This window comes from Panthera pardus, unplaced genomic scaffold, assembly GCF_024362965.1.
Source record: "Panthera pardus isolate Hobbes unplaced genomic scaffold, ASM2436296v1 HiC_scaffold_22, whole genome shotgun sequence".
Classification (NCBI taxonomy): Eukaryota; Metazoa; Chordata; class Mammalia; order Carnivora; family Felidae; genus Panthera; species Panthera pardus.
Genome location: NW_026526788.1, coordinates 9,742,319 through 9,758,237, shown reverse-complemented (window position 1 = coordinate 9,758,237; position 15,919 = coordinate 9,742,319). Strand labels below are relative to the sequence as shown.

The 15,919-nt window shown below is 44.6% G+C and overlaps 1 protein-coding gene across 4 annotated transcripts in view; it reads right to left on the bottom strand.

Moving 5' to 3' along the window:
• CHRM3 (cholinergic receptor muscarinic 3) overlaps positions 1 to 11,478 on the bottom strand; it is a 521,929-nt gene extending 510,451 nt beyond the window's left edge. For 3 of the 4 annotated variants that reach the window (XM_053910137.1, XM_019418888.2, XM_053910139.1), the window contains exon 1: positions 10,686 to 11,478. The gene's annotated coding sequence lies outside the window, so the exon portion shown is untranslated. Of the gene's footprint in view, positions 1 to 9,599; positions 9,827 to 10,685 lie in introns of those variants that run through there. The other variant, XM_019418889.2, reaches the window with a different exon arrangement.
• Between the last annotated feature and the right edge of the window lie 4,441 nt (positions 11,479 to 15,919).

Below are 15,919 nucleotides of genomic sequence, written 5' to 3'. Positions count from 1 at the left end.
GCCACGTTCGAGGCCATGGGCACTGTGTGAGGGGGAGATGGGAAAGGCAGTGGGAAGGGGAGGGAAGGAATGGATGAGACAGCTCAAGAAAATCTGTTAGGATGTGGAGACTGCATGTGCAGAGTGAGGGTATAAAGGAAATACAGTGGCAAAAGGTCTGAGATCCTAGGGGGACTGATGCAATCAGCTAATATAGGAAAACCAGGCAGAATGGTATATTTCGGAGAAAGGTGATGGGTTCCAATGTCCAAACAGGGCGTGAGAGGTGCCCGGTGGATATCCTTTGTGGAAATGTCCAGCAGAGTGCCAGAAATGGATGTTCCGCACTCAAGGGAACGGACCTGGGTCTGCTGTCACCGAAGCCCTAAGTGCAGCTGAGATCTCCAGGGGCGAGAACACACACAGACAGCAGGTGGGATGACTCTTCCCTGGAAGAACCGAGAAACCCTGATGTGCAGCCCAAAGACCCAGGCTTGTTAAGTTTGTGTCCTTGGGTGAATCACTCAAAGTCTTGGGACCTCATTTTCCTCAAATAGAAGAGATATGATCTAGAAGTGTTCTTCATACGATTTCACAAACTCAGACCACAGCAGCCTCACACATGTCTAAGCATCAGCCCCTTATTGTCTGGCATTCTGCTTTTAGGTTTTTTCTTCATGAGACATAGCCAGCTTCAATGATAACTGTAGGTTCCCCCTACATACTCCACCTGACCCACTACCCAGGCAAAACGAACTTCCAGAATTCTACCGCAAAACTGATTTTTCAAAAATTGACAAATAACGGTCACAGTAACAAACATTCGTCGTTTGGAGCTGTCTCTCCAAAATCCTTAGAGGAATTTTGATTTTGACTTCTATAGGAATTTTCTTTTCAATCAATGTCTTACATTGTGCATTCATTTATTGGCATTCTAAAACATAGCTCGTATGACTTTGTGGGGTTTTTTTTTTTTGCCCTTCCTCTCTCTAAATTGCACTTTTGTTAAATATACAACATGATTTTATTAAATCTTTGTTAAAGAATTTCTGGGGGAAAAAGATTTTCTGGGCTTTTTTACTCCAAGATTACATTCATTCATGAAACAAAAACTAATATACATTATATGTGTGTCTTCAATAAATATATCCACATTCAGATTTCAACATGAATCATCCGCTTTCCACAGATCTAAAGTATGTGAAAGATTAGGGGCGCCTGGGTGGCTCAGTCAGCTAAGCGTCTGACTTCAGTTCAGGTCATGATGTCATGGTTGGTGAGATCTAGCCCAGCGTCACATCACGCTCTCTGCTGTCAGCCAGGAGCCTGCTTCAGATCCTCTGTCTCCGTCTCTCTCTACCCCTCCCCTACCTGCACGCACGTTCCCTCTGTCTCTCAAAAACTAAAAAATAAACTTAAAAAAAACTATTAAAATATAAAGCATGTGACAGTTTAAATTTCAATATGAAATTCAACTATCTGAAAGTGCAGGGCATCAAACCTGAGTGGTCACTACATCACCACCAGTCTACGGTCCAACATCAGCCTGAAGGGACGTGAACAGCTTGTGCCCTCTGGGGCAGTATTATGTCTTACTCTCGTAAATCCTAAGTGTCTAATCCTGGGGGCAGAGAAAGTGCTGAATAAAGACATGCTTAACTGATCAGAATTTCAAAGCAAACATATTTCTATACCACTGGGCCATCTTAAGTGGATTGATTTTTATGCAGCGAAATCAGTAGATCTTTTAGAATACATTGCAGATTTAAAAAAAAAACAGGGAGAGGTAGATTTACATTTAAAGTCAGGTCACAAAAATCTATTATTATCTCAGTTTTGTATAAGATAAACGTGAGGGTGTATATAGAAAAATCTCAAAGGATTGGGGCGCCTGGCTGCTCAATCAGTAGAGCACATGACTCTCGATCTCGGGGTCATGAGTTCAAGCCCCACGTTGGGTGCAGAGCTTGCTTTAAAAAAAGTATTAAAGGATTTTGCATCAAATTGTTAACCATGGTTTTTTAGGGGATATTAGGTCACGGTGAACTTTTTGGTTTTACTTTTGACGTCATATACATTGTTGTAATGCTTGATTTTTAGTGTAATCCCTATTACTTACATAATGAGAAAGCAACAAATACAGTATATTTACACAGTTTATAGGTTGATGAGTATACTGAGCATTCGGAGGAAGACTCCACGCAGGGTACTTTAGGGCAATAAAGGACAAATGAGACACAGTGTCCTCAAAGGACTTCACACTCCAGTATCTGAAATAATTTACACACACACACACACACACACATGCACGCACGAGTAAATGTGACCGGTGATGACACTGAATGTCTGATAAAGTACTAAAAGATGAATTCATGGTAAGAAATGTCAGTTCAAGCAATCCTTGACAAACTGCTAAAATCCGAGCCCATGAGGATATGGAAGAAAGGGCATTTTGTGCAGCACTGAGAACACATGAAAGTCAGGGAAATGGCAGAGCGTATACACAACAGCAAGTGCCAAGGGTACCGTGAGAGGCGACCTTGAGACTTGGGATTGAATTTAAAATGTAAATCCAAGCCATGGAACAAGTGGAATGCTAGTTGAATGCTGATAGAATACTTTTAATTGTCATTCAATAATAATAGAAGGGGATGTCAAAGAAGTTTTGTGAGGATAGGAGAAAACAACGATCAGATTGGGTCTTCAATAAAAGTGATCTGTATAAAATGGATGAGAAGAGGGCACAGTCATCTGGGAGGCCCAGAGACTGGATGAACGAGGTGACTCGAATCAGCATTCGCATCACCTGGGCTAGTTAGAACTGCAGATTCTCAGGCCCCAGCCCAGACCTCCCGAATCAGTCTGCCTTCTACCAAGATCCCTATGTGATCTGAATGCACAATAAAGTTGGAAAAGCAATAAATCAAGGTGCTGGTGATAGGGAAGAAAAGAAGCCAAGAGGTTTGAGCTATTACTTGGTTGAATTATTACAATTTGGCATCTGACTAAATGTGGGAGGCAATGGAAGGGAATAAATCAAGATTACTCAGACATTTTGAGTTGTACGATGGCCATGCTATTTATAGAAATAGGAAACCGAAGAGGAGCAGGATGAGGAGGAAACAGATGAAGGCTGTGCTGTCCGGCAAACTCATGGAAACACTCCTTCCAGAAGCCAAGCTGGGCGTGGAGACCATGAATGGGTGTGCTCCACACTGGAGGCATTGGAAGCCATGAAAACAAGTGCAGTTACCAAGGGAGGAGGGGGCGAGGAAGGCATGGGGGACAACAGAAGAGAAATTCTTGGAGAGTCTCACTCCGCTCAGGAGATGGGGTAGGGAAGCTGGGAGAAGGCAGAGGAACCACAAGAGAGAGAGAGCCAGGGAAATACGATGCTTTGAAAATAAAGAGAGGTACAGGTGTTGCTAAGAGACTAAAGGGGACACCTGGGGAAGGGCAACTTGTTTTATGACTAAGAGGTCAGGGGTGACTTTTGGTAGTGGTTTTACTCCTGGTGAGGAGGGAAGCTAGAGAGCAAAAGGTTAGGGTCGGAGGGTAGTGAAATTGGGGGTGGAGGGAGGTGGCACTGAGCACGAATGAAAAGATTAAGAACGAAAATGAAAATTCTGAAGGGGCGTAAGAGACCAGGTTGAATGAACTTTAAACTGTTGAACTTTAAAGATTTGCTTATGGAGAAAAGATGAGAAGTATTCTCATCGTAATTCTCAGAATTATTAGGAGGGCAAACAGTAAGAATTAGATTTTTGGCTCAACGTAAGGAGAATCTGCTCAGGGCTGTCTGAAAATGGAAAAGGCCACCTTGTATACATTCATTTCTCAGAGCTCACAGATCGCACAATTCAACAGGGAATCACAAAGTAGAATGTGGTTCATCACTGACATCTGTAGCTGGTTGAATGGTGTCCTCTCAAAATAGGATGTCCACATCCTAATTTCCGAAACCTGTAAATACTACTTTATGTGGTAAAAGGTATGATAACATTAAGACTTTCAGAAGGAGGAGCTTATCCTGGATTTTCTGGGTGGGTCCTAAATGCAATCACATGTATCCCTGTAAGACAGGAACACAGAGGAGGAGGCACACAGAAAAAGAGCTGGCGATGTGACCACAGAGGCAGAGACTAGAGGCAGTCACAAGTCAAGGAATGTAGACAGCCATCAGAGGCTGTGGGTGACAAGGAAGGATTCTCCCCTGGAGGCTTTGGAAGGACTGTGCACCTGCCCACACTTTGATTTCAGACTTCTGCTCTCCAGAATTATGAGAGGAAACATTTATTTTGTTTTAAGCCATAGTAAATCAATATGACACCTGACATCACCTTCCAACTCTTAGATTTCTGGAGCTGCTCTCAACACATGCAGATCATAAACTCTTGGAAGGCACAGCCCTGGACTCACCCTCTTGTGAATCCAAAGAAGGATGTCTGTGGTACCCGGCACATCAGATAACACTGAACACTGTCAGGGAGAATTACCACAGAGATGTACACCCACATGTGTAAGCGGAACACAGAGATGGATACACAGACACACAGAGAGATAATAGACAGATGACTGATAGATAGATAGATAGATAGATAGATAGATAGACAGACAGATAGACAAAGCAACAGGGAAGGAGAAAGGCAGATGGATAGACTCATCCTACTAAAGCAAGTAAATTAAAATTTATTTATACTCTCATGAAGTTAACTTCATAAATACTACCTGGGTTATCCTCGAATGCCACATTTACTATTCAAGATAGAGGGTACAACCAGAATTTGGAGGAAGGACATGAGGCTTATAGTTGCTTAGACAAGTTTTCTTACTATTACATGAACTAAAGGGTTTTAAATAATTTATCACAAGGAAAACAGAATGATAGCTGCATTCAAGGAAAGTTGAGAGAGGTTGGCTGAGGATTTGGGGGTGAGGAGGGAAGAAAGGAGGACTTCATAGGAAGGGATACTGTGGCAATTCCAGTTTTCCCAAATGTCTCCCTTCTGACAAGGTAATGCACACGGCACAGGTCATTATCACGTGAGGAGTCACAGGCAAACTAGACAGGAGGATCTCTGCATCCATTTCATGTATGAGAACTTCTTTTCAATGCAGATGATTTGAGGGATTTGCACATGAGAGAAGTTGTGCTTTTAGACTATGTTGAACTGAAAAAATTGAAAATAACAAAAAAATCACTGTGTTCAACACTTCTCAATGAATACACATATGTATAAATAGATAGATACACAGACACATAGAACCCAGTAATATTTGAAATTTATGTGGATTCTTGGATTCTGCAAAATACAACTGGATTGGGCCCCACGGGAGGTTAAGAGCCGGCAAGATGAAACTCCAAATGGCCATGGGCAAGAAGTGGTTCTTAGTTGAGTAGTAACGGGGTCTCTCTCCAGACTTGGTTCCATGGGCAAGTCCAGAGCAAATATCACTACTCTAAAGTGAGAAGTTGAAAAAAAATGGACAAAGGCTGTCCATAGGTCCCTTTCCCTAAAGCTTACTGGCAGGATATTTTGGTGTGAATCTAATTCCATGGCCATAGCTACCTGTGATAAATTAAAAGGCCTCAGCAGAAGAACACCTCACAACCATAAACGCATGGTCCTTCACAGCCTGCTGGCGGTATTTTACTTTGGCTTGATCCTACCTGAATTTTATCTGCACAGCAGTAGTGGAAGGATATCCTGCCTGACCCAGGATGTCTACACTAGCTCTACTTCCTGCAGTAGAGGTGACTGAAGGTAGAATATGTCAGGGCTCAGCTGGTGTGCCAGATTTCAAGGGAACACCGGGGACAGGAAATAAGCTAGGGCTAGGCCAGAACAAATGACCTAATGAAGAATTAATTCTGTAGTGGATAGTCAGCAACTCAAATTACAGTGGCCAGGAGGAGTGTGGAGAACTGAGATTTGATCCTGCCAACAATGACACACAAGGAGAATTTATTTGTCAGGTTGGAACTTGGCAGCACGACTCTTCAGGCAGAAAGGATACACTGTCAGGAGGGTGACTGTGCCTTAGGCCTAGGGGTTTGTCCACTTTAGGGTTGCATCAGAGACTAAGAAGAGAAAGAATGCAGTCTTGCTCCTGGAGAAAAGTTCTTGGCAAGGGTGAGGCTAACTGCCAAGGTCACAGCTAAAGCCCTTCCAGGCAAGCCTGTAGGACTAAAACTGCAAACATGAGAAAAGCCTAGCCTTGGAAAATATGACAAGAGTAAGAGAAACTGAGGCTAGCTTGGCATGGGAAACACTAGAGCTCACTAGGGTTAGGGCCAGTGAACCTCACACTCCCTTCTCTGCAGTGCACTGGTTGAAGAGTCCAGAAGCCCAGTCTCCCAGTGTCACACAATGCAGGGCTGGGGAAGGCAAGAGCTCAAAGCCCACATGCATCAGCCAGCTACTGTTTGTCTAATCGTATTCCCCCATTTCCCCCCCATCGTTGTTTCTCCTCAAAGTGTTCACATTCTAGCTGGCTTCAGGATGAACTGGCACAGTTGGTGAGAAGAAGATGGCAGGAGCTCAAATATTCCTTCTGTTGGCCTGCCATCACCACCGGCGGATCCCGGGGCTCTGTCGATGTGGGGAGCTACAGCCTCGGCAGAGAGAAGTCAAAGAAGGTGCATGCCAGCCAGAGGACTTAGCCTTCAGGAGTGCATGAGCAGGACGTTTCAACAGGTGGGAGAGCAGAAGTGCCAGCCGGAAGGGGAGAGCCTGCCAGAGGCCAGGGAGTCTACAAGCCGCCAAAACTTCCGGACAGAAGGGAACGCAAGTGCAGCCAGCTACTTAGCCAGAGGGGAACCTGTACTCTGGCTCTCCGGGCTCCACATCAAATAATATTAAGGGTCCAAATCGTGCGCCACATTTAATAGTGCTTTAGAGATTGTTCGAAAAGCACTTCCACAAAAGTCATGACTATGGATGGCCAAAAGCATTCCGCAACGTAGACAGGAAGACTTCTATCTCCTCCACTTGCACATGGGGAAAGAATTGCTGGGGGAGGGCACCCCATTTCCACTGTACGGCCCATTGTGATTCAATATTTCCAATAGCTTCACTGCAACAAAACTGTCTTCATTTCCTTATTTGATGACAGTGCTAATGCAGGTCTAAGTCGCCCAGGATATGCACTTTTTAGGGAACGGGGAAATCTAATGGAGCACATGGGATGTGGGATTACAACCAAAAGGGGATGCCTTTTGCACCTGCACAGCCTTTCTGTGGCGTGCTGGTGGAGAGACAAGGGCCATAACTACTGATTTAGGATTCAGAGTCTTTAATTTGATCTGAACAAGAACCCCTTCCTTAATGTTGAAGATGGAGTCTTGTCAGACATGAGAAATTAACTTCCAATTTGACAGGTTTTGCCTCTTGTCAAATTCATTAGGTGATCTGTTCACCTTTCTCCCCTAAAGTCAAAACTTTCCACCGAGGCTACAATTCTATCCCCCAGTTCTGTTCATACCGGCAACTAGGACAGGGATTCCACTGGACTAAATGAGATTGATAGGTTAAAAAAAAAAATCCAGTGGACCATTTCATGGCCATGTAGGGAAGCACTGCCATCAAAAATTAAGCATAAGGCACATTTTATTATGCTGATTTTTTTTTTAAACAACCGTGGTGGAGGCATTTGCTTAATTTTTTTTTATTGGAGCCATACAGGTCTTTTTGATATTCTCCCGTACGAAAAATGTATTTTTCAATTCACAAACATATTGCATAAAGTAAAACATTTCCAGTTACTCACTGATGCTTCAGAAACACAATGTGAGGATAATGCTATGGGTCATAATATATTATGACATAAAAGTAGGTTCCCTCAGTGAATGACAGGTGCATCTCTCAGCATACCCACCAGAGACTCTGTCTTCATATGATTCACCATTCATTCATCTCATGTCTGAAGTGCCACTAGACCACAGCTGTTCTCAATATAAACTTCCCTGCATTGCAAAGACCCAGTTCCTTAATAGTTACACTGACAATGTCCAGGCCATTTAGGAGTAGGCAAGTAATTCTTCCAATGCTAACAACTCTATTAGGCAAGAACAGTACGTGGGCTCAGGAAATGCTAGAGGAAATTTTAGGTACAAATATGAACAAAATTATTACTTTAGAATTTGCAAATACACAAGGGAATGTTGCTTTTAATTATATCACGGAAATTTCCTTCTATTCAGTGGACTGGTGGGGATGCAAGAAATTTTATATTATTGTGAATTTCATATATCACCCCCCCACCCCCACCGCCAAACTCATTTTCAACAGGTTGCCCTCAATTAAAGCTGAAACACCATTAAAAGAAGTTCACGCTTTTACACACTGTAGCTTAAACAACACACTCTTTCTGTAAGGAAGTAAATTATTTGTCTTTATAAGGAGAAGAAAACGGGTGCATCCTAAAAAAACCCAGTATGCCTAAATAATCTTCAGAAATTGGTAATACTTTTGATGTGATATCTCCCTTTTTTCCCAAAAAGAAAAATGTACAATTCATACATTTCACTAAACTTTAATAGGAAGTTTCCTAAATAAGTTTAAATGTAGGGTTTAATGCAAAACTACTCTTATAACACAATCAATCTTTCTCTATATGTTGACCAATTCCACACACGTTTTCCCTTTTCCCGAATTACACTTTCCTCTTACAATAATTTCCCATGCAGTAGATATATACATTGTCAAAGATTCTTTTCAAAATCTTTTTGTCTTTTCCTTTTTAAAATATTAAGTCTATTTGCATAAATATTTGCTATTATTTTTAAAAAATGGCATTTCAGTAGTACTATTTTCCTTTTGGAAGTCAATGTTATTAGCAAACCCCCCCCCCCCCAGCCTATAGAAACAGTCTAAATCAGACCGGCAATGTAATTAATTTTAAGTCAGCAATTTAAGCTAAAGGTATATTTCCATATGGAAACCCATTTAAAAATAACATGCTTTCTAATGCAACAATAGCTAATTATACATTAAGCTAATTGAGACAAGCTCTGTAAACAAAATCTCAAATAGGCTATTCAAGGATAGGAGCGTATGATCTAAACCACAATTCTGTGGCATGTTGAATGCACACAGAAAAGGCAGGCATGTTCTATATACTGTTCGCAATACCAGCTCCCATAACAAGAGGGTGCACCCAACGCCATATCTATCCCACCACGTTTGGAACAGAAAGACCTCAGTTTGTTTTTTTTTTAATTTATACGTGACTACCACAATCTTGTCTATATGCTGGTATTTGTCCTAGGTTCACCTCTCCCCTTTCTTAAGTGTATATTCTTAGGCAGGGTCTCTTTCTTAAGTAAATACAGGGGCATTGTTTTAAACACAGGAAATAGTGCTGAATGTTTCATGCAATTTAATGATCTCACAATATAAAATTATTTGGGACCGCAGAATCAACAAATACATTTTTTTTTTTTTTTGGAAAAAAAATTATTTTTCAAATAGTAACACAGAAAGACCCAAAATGGGGGATCAGGCTATCTGTTTTGTTGGGACTCACAGGCCAAGAGAGGCATGAAAAGGTCTGTGCAAAACATACAGTGAAATAACCAGTGTCTTTAACAACACAAACGCTTGGATACATACATTTACCTCCTAAGAAGAGCCATCCCGTTCAACATCGCAACACAGCCAGCCTGAGGACAGCATATCCTTACAGCCATCGGACAGGTTCAAATAACACTTGCAGACACATGAATGTTTGCATTCTTGTAATCTGTCCATATGGGTGCAATTCCCAAACCCCTGCTTCCTCTCCCACTTCCAACCTGCGTGCTAGGAGAGTCGCACACATGCACACGCACGCCGAACAGGATCACAATTCCAACACGCACAGCGCGAAAAAGACAAGTGCATTTTGCTGCACGAGTCAACTGTGCCCCCACCCCGCCCCCCACACCACCACGGTTTAAAAACACGCAGAAATTAACCCAGCTGTAAGGAGGCTGTTCTGGGGGAGGGTTCCAGAGAGAAGATCCGGTGCGGTCTAACGGCCACGGCTCCGCGAGTGTAGACTCTCTCTGGGTCAGTAAAGATGCGCACCGGGGCTACCCACCTTCGCCCAGGTGTTACACTAAGTGCCAAATTTGCCTCTTCGCCCCCTGAAATGCAATCCGAACAAGCCACCCTATTTCGAGGTTGGCGGGTGTCTGCTTTAGCTTTCCTAAAAGCGGTAGGAAATCATCTGAGGGAAGCCACACACGCACATCACACAGGCGCGCGCGCACGAGCACACACCAAGCCGAGTAGCTCCTCTTGTCCGGACTCTTGGTGCCTCAAATCCGGCATTTGGGGGAGAGAGGATGCAAGGCTCGAGGAGAGCCCAGTGGTGCGCCCCCGCTCTCTCTCGGCCACCGCTCCTGTTACTCCCGTCATTTTCCCGGCACTTGCGGTGACCCCAGCATTCCCACCCTGGGTCCCAGGCTCCAACTCCGCACAATATCGCGCTCTCTCTAGGTTCAAGTTTCCATCACCCACCCCCCTACTCCCCAAATCGACAGACCAGCTCTCTCCAGCGTCCCCAATACCCTGTTTGCATTCCCCAAAGCAAAGACATTTATTTCCTACCCGGGCCGAAAACTTTTTCCTCCCTTGGCAACGCGATCAGGCAAGAAACCAGGTCAGCCGCTACCTCCACCCGCTTCGCCCAGCGCCCCGGTGGCGAGCACCGTCTTTTACCTGGCCGCTGCGCTCCAGGTGACCGTCCCACGCCGGCCGCCCGCGCCTCCTCGACTCACGGGGGTCGCCGGGTCCCCTGTCCTTTAGTCGCCTCCTGCTCGGCGCTCCGGGAGCGAGTGTCCTAGGACCGCACGCCCATGCCCGGAGCCGCCCTTCGGTTCATCGCGCGTCTTTGCAGAAGCGAGGCTGCCGCCGGCGATCTCACCAGCAGCGCGGGGATCCGGAGGCACCGACTTGCCCCGCGGTGTGCGCTCCCGGGTCCGAGAGCGCTCCGCCCGCGGGCAGCTGCGGCCGCGTCACATGCCGCCTCCAGGCAGCGGCCCGGCACCTGCCCAAGCGGCAGCGCTCTTGGCTCGGCACCGCCGCCCCCGCGCCTCGGGCGCCCGGCACGCTCCGGCCCTCTCTGTTCGCGTCTTTTTTTTCTCCCCCCTCTCTCTCTCTCTCCCTCCTCACTTTTCCCCCTCCTTCTTTCCTTCTCCTCCTTTATCTTGTATTCTGTCTTTCCAAAAGCAGACACAAGGCGCTCCAAGTGGAAGGAGGGTCTCTCCCTCCTCACGAACTCTTTCTCTGCCTGGTGGTGGCGGTCGTGGCTACTGCTCGCCGCTCCTCCTTCTCTTCCTCCCGCGCTCCTCCTCCTCCTCCTCCTTCCCCCAGGACGGCGAGCACGGGTGTAATGCACAAGCTGCCTGCCACAGACCCAAACCTGCCCGGCTTCTGAGCATGCCCAGTGGCTTTGCTGGCGCGCGCTCAGCTCCCGCGTGCGGGCTCCACGGGCTTTCTGCGCCTGGGGGCGGGGGAGCCCGGCGGCGGCGGGAGAGCCCCGCGGCCTCCGGGCTGGGCTCGCTCTGTCCACGCGTGTCCCCAGCTCGGGCCCCCGGTGCTTCAAGGACAGATCTTGTGGGTCAGTGTTGCTGTGTTCTCTCCTGAGTCCATTTGCTTGGGCTGCTTGGAAGGATTGAGAGGAAGTGGATTCTTGGGCACAACTTACTGCCGAGAGAACCCCAGCGCGGTTATAATAAACGACTCCGTTGAGAACCTTTCCTTAGAGAGCAGCCTGAGCCTTCCCCGCCCCCTCCCTGATGATAGTCTCTTCATTACAGAACAATGTAATAGAGGACGACCTGGCTTTTCCTCTTCCAGAAGTTGACGCCTTAGTTGTAAAAAAGGTAAACATGCATTAAAAAGACGCGCGCGTGCACACGCACCCAGACCCTTTTTTTTTTTTTTTTTTTTTTTTTTTTGTAATCAGAAGATAAAAGATAGGATCTTGCTAGCCAGGCTTTTATATTGCATAGGTAGCTCAAGAGGAAGGAGAAGTTCAAAAGAGAGAAAGGAGGAAAGAAAAGGAGAGAAGAAGGAGGTGGGGAGAGGGGGAAAATGTCTTACTGTACTACTTTCAGCTAACTAAATAAGGACAAAGTGGAAAGAGGCCAAAGTTGCAGAGATACCAATGAGGCTGCCCCACAGCGCACTGAAGGTTTATAGAAGATCATGTAAGGAACAATTGCAGGAGAATCCCTTGAGGAAGGAGAAAGGACTCTGGAAGGAAGGGGGGAAAGAATTTAGAGCACAGCATGAAATTAAAGTTTTAATAATATGGGAAGAGAAAAATGATTTTGTTAAATCTATTTGGAGCAAGAAAATAAACAGGAAAAGAGCTCTTCTTTGAGAAAGTAAGTCATGCTAAGAGAGAAATAAAAGTGTACATATTACATTCTGAGTCTATCTATATATTCTCTTCTAGGTAGAGCAATCTTCAGGACAGAAGACACTAAACATTGCTTAGAGAGAATTAAGGTCAAAATAGGAAAAATCTAGTGAGAAAGCATATGCCTACTTAAATTTAAATACCCAAACTCAAATGAATTACATGCAAAATACTAGAATGATGATAACTATTAGTAAGGTAGGCATCTTGTTTGGATACCTCTCAGACTGAAATATAATAGTTGCGTCCAAATATATATCCCTAATCGTCAAAGCAAACATAAAAAAAAGTATGTTACCCCCATTTAATAATGGACAGAAATTGAAAGGACTAGATAAATACCCATTACACAGCTAGTAAGAGCTAGTAAATTCAAATTTAAAATATCTTTACATTACACAAAATTGCTATTTACTCTTCATAATTTGATATAATATATTTTGATAATGTTTTGTAAATCCATAAATAACATACAGGAGGCCAGAAGAATGGACATAAAGAAATGTACCAGTTTTTTGTTTTTTTTTTTTTTTTTTTTTAGGTAGATTTTCTTATCTATATAGTGATTAAGTGTCAGAGGGATTCCTGGCAATACTCTAGAGAAGATCATGAAATAAATCATTTGCCAGTAGTCAGAAAACAACTATAATTTAGTAAAAATATCTTCCCAGACCTTGCTTCATTTATTTCTTTCTTCATTAAACTCATACATGTGGCATTTCCCAATTCCAGTTAAATTTCTCATTATCTTTATGGACAAGGCAAGTGTAAATTGTATGGTCATATTGAACAAAGTGAAACCAACAGTTTGGAGGGTTTCCTGAAGTGTCTTGGTAATGATATTCATGCTAGATCAGAGTAGTGTCTGGTTTTGAGCGTGGTGCCCTATTGTTCAGCAAATTTATCAAATTATATGGCTACTTCTTAGATTTGAGAATGAACCAAATTAGGGGCAGTGATAATTTATAAGACACTAAATGTCAAATCTAAAGAGTTCTTTATTTTTTTTTGTTTTGTTTTTGTTTTATTTTTTAATTTATTCATTTAAATTCAAGTTAATTAACATACAGTGTAGTATTGATTTCAGGAGTAGAACCCAGTGATTCATCACTTACGTGAAACACCCACGGCTCATCCCAACAAGTGCCCTCCTTAATGCCCATCACCCATCCTGCTCATCTTCCAAACCACCTCCCCTCCAGCAACCCTCAGTTTGTCTCTGTATTTAAGAGTCTCTTATGGTTTGTCTCCCTCTCCGTTTTTATCTTATTTTTCCTTCCCTCCATGTTCATCTGTTGTATTTCTTAAATTCCACATATGAGTGAAATGTATTTGTCTTTCTCTGACTTACTTCACTTAGCATAATACACTCTAGTTCCATCCACATTGTTGCAAATGGCAAGATTTTACTCTTTTTGATCACCGAGTAGTACTCCACTGTGTGTGTTTGTGTGTGTGTGTGTGTGTGTGTGTGTGTGTGTGTGCAAGCATATACATACATACGTATATTCCACATCTTCTGAATCCATTCATCAGTGAATGGACATTTGGGCTCTTTCCATAATTTGGCTATTGTTGATAGCAGTGCTATATACAATGGAGTGCATGTGCCCCTTCAAATCAGCATTTTGTTGTAGGGTAGTTCTACTTTTAATTTTTTGAGGAACTGCCCTGCTCTTTTTCAGGGTGGCTGCACCAGTTTGCATTCCCACCAGCCGTGCAAAAGGGTTCCTCTTTCTCCACATCCTCTCCAACATCTGTTGTTGCCTGAGTTGTTAATTTTAGCTATTCTGACAGGTGTGAGGTGGTATTTCATTGTGGTTGTGATTTTTATTTCTCTGATAGTGATGTTGAACATCTTTTCCTGTGTCTGTTAGCCATCTGGATGTCTTATTTGGAAAAGTATTCATGTTTTCTGCCCATTTTTTCATTGGATTACTTTTTTTGGGCGGGGGGGGGTGTTGAGTTTGATAAGTTCTTTATAGATTTTTGGATACTAACCCTTTATCCCATACGTCATTTGCAGAATGAACTATTGGGACTTCATCAACAGTTCTTTACTTTAGATGTTGATTTATAGCAAAAGGGATGAACTAGATAAAATACATTTTGAAATCCTGCCTTTTAGGTTCGTTTTTCAAAAATAAAACACAGGGGGTGTGTATAAGATTTATTCATTTATTCAATGAGTCAATTATTAAATAAGGCTTTGGTTTTGGACAAGAGAGAAAGCTAATAGCACACTTACCCTTCTACCATAAAATAACTACACAACGTGGACAACATATGTAAAACTACATTTTTTGGTTATTAATCTGCAACCAACGTAGGGCTGCAATGTTTGAGTAGGGGAGGCACAGGAAGAACCATTTCCACGGATTTTCCCTGTGGGCCATTTTCTTTCTCCAGCAGAAGTGCCAGGCGCCGGGGTTCAAGATGGCGACACGGGAAGACCCTAAGCTGCTCTCCTCCCACAGAACCGCTGAATTCGGTTCTTTACGGAATCGTTTCCTCCCAGAAAAACCTTCAACCCGACAGAGGAAACGCCTTCCCATCAGCAGGCAGGAGGGAAAGCACGCGGCAGCAGGTAGGAAAGACTGAGACACATCCCACCATGAGGACCACCCCTTGTTCCCCAACCCCAATACGTGGGAGGGAACTCAAAACTTGAGGCTCCTCCCTGAGGGACACCCCAAGTTTAAGACCGACACCTGAAGGATGAGACCCCAAAACCTGTGGCCTTGCAGCCCAAGGCCACCGGCAAGCAGGAGACGCAGGGCGCTCGTTCATAACGGGTCTGCGTCCAGGCCTGCCCGCCCAGACTTGATGTGAAAGGGACTCGTTTGGTCATTTCATTTTATCTTTTTTTTTTTTTTTTTTTTTTAATGTTTACTTACTTTTGAGGGAGGGAGAGCTAGCACGAGTGGGGGAGGGGCAGCGAGAGCCGGGTCAGAGGATCCCGCGCTGCCAGCAGGGAGCCCGAGGCGGGGGCTCGAACTCACAAACCCCTAGATCGCAACCTGAGCCAAAGTGCGGCTCTGAACCCACGGAGCCCGCCACCCCCCAGGCGCCCCTTGTGTGGGAGTTTTGAACCCTCCTTGGCCTGGGGCCTCCGCGAGCTGGGGAGGAGCTGGGAAACTCCCCCTGGCGGCGCTGGTGGCGCCATCTCCCCCGCCTCGCCAGAGCCAGCGGGCGCCCTGCCTTTTCCTCTTTTTTCTTTTCTTTGTTTCATTTTCTTCTCTTCTTTTCCTTGTTTTTTTCTCTTTTCCTTTTTCTTTAGCGGGCGCCATCGTCGCACTCGCTCTCCACCGGGCTGCAGCCAGTGGGCCCTCGCGGGGCTCTTGGCTCTGGCGCATTTCAGGGCACTGGCCTCTCTCCCGAGGAAGGGTCGGGGGACCCCCGTGTTCATGCCTGGGGCCCTGGGTTTTGCACATTTCTGGGAACAGTATTAAGATATTGTTGGGGCGCCTGGGTGGCGCATTCGGTTAAGCGTCCGACTTCGGCCAGGTCACGATCTCGCGGTCCG